The sequence below is a fragment of the Salvelinus sp. IW2-2015 genome, unplaced genomic scaffold (assembly GCF_002910315.2).
Source record: "Salvelinus sp. IW2-2015 unplaced genomic scaffold, ASM291031v2 Un_scaffold10290, whole genome shotgun sequence".
Lineage (NCBI taxonomy): Eukaryota > Metazoa > Chordata > Actinopteri > Salmoniformes > Salmonidae > Salvelinus > Salvelinus sp. IW2-2015.
In genome coordinates, this window is record NW_019951548.1 from 473 (window position 1) to 1,999 (window position 1,527).

Consider the following 1,527-nt stretch of genomic DNA (forward strand, 5'->3'; position numbering starts at 1 on the left):
TTCAGACGAGTCCCAAGAGCGTGTGAAAAACGGAGAATACCATCGTGTTCGTGAGAGACTAATCAATAGAGTTCGTAGGCGAACCATTTGGATGCTACAGACGATTTTGTGAGAAGACCAATTTTCGAGATGTCTCATGGTCTGACAAACATCGCTCTATCTCTGTCACCTATCACCACAGATGCGGAAGTGTGACATCCGCATCCAACGCAAAAAAAAATATCGCTAATCTTAAACTGACAGATTTTTATGGGGATTTTTTTACTATGCTGTTTGAATTTCTGTGGGTCTGCGGAAATCGACTCTAGGGGATTTTAATGTTAATGCTCAGTGGTGCTCAAATGAAGCAGTTTGTTACCATAAATAGTCAGTCAACATGATTTCTGTAGAATTGCAATAGATTTTTCTGGTTGATTATGTGAGTTTCATTTGTTCATGATTTTTCTGTGCTCTAATTTGGATATTTATATTGAGGTTTTCATATTTTTGTCTCCCAAGTGTACCAATTACAGTAATTAGAGTCGCAACAATAACTGCAGATTAATAAATATACATTTTATTTTTTCATCTTCCATGTAGCAAGATTCTACTCAACAGTTGTTGAGGTGGAAGATACAATTGTTAAACAAAGTTTCACACATAGTACTTACACTGAGTTTATAAAACATTAGGAACACCTTCGAAATATTGAATTACACCACCCCCCTTTTTGCCCTCAGAAAAGCCTCAATTCTTTGGGGGATGGACTCTACAAGTGGTCAAAAGTGTTCCAGAGGGTTTCTGACCCATGATGACTCCAATTCTTTTAAGTTGGCTGGATGTCCTTTGGGTGGTGGACCATTCTTGATACACACAGGAAACTTTTGAGTGTGAAAAACACAGCAGTGTTGCAGTTCTTGACACAAACCGGTGCACCTGGCACCTACTACCATAACCCATTCAAATGCACTGAAATATCATTCACCCTCTGAATGGCCTAAACCTAAACCCACTCCAATTTGCTTTCCGCCCCAATAGGTTCACTGATGATGCAATCGCCATCACACTGCACACTGCCCTAACCCATCTGGACAAGAGGAATACCTATGTGAGAATGCTGTTCATCGACTACAGCTCAGCATTTAACACCATAGTACCCTCCAAACTCGTCGTAAAGCTCAAGACCTTGAGTCTCGACCCCGCCCTGTGCAACTGCGTCCTGGACTTTTAGACGGGCCGCCCCCAGGTGGTGAAGGTAGGAAACAACATCTCCACCCCGCTGATCCTCAACACTCAACATCATCAAGATTGCAGACGACACTACAGTGGTAGGCCTGGTTACCAACAATGACGAGACAGCCTAAAGGGAAGAGGTGAGGGCCCTCGGAGTGTGGTGTCAGAAAAATAACCTCTCAATAAACGTCAACAAAACAAAGGATATGATCATGGACTTCAGGAAACAGCAGAGGAAGCTCCCCCATCCACATTGACGGGACAGTAGTGGAGATGGTATATATATATATATATATATATATATATATACAGTGG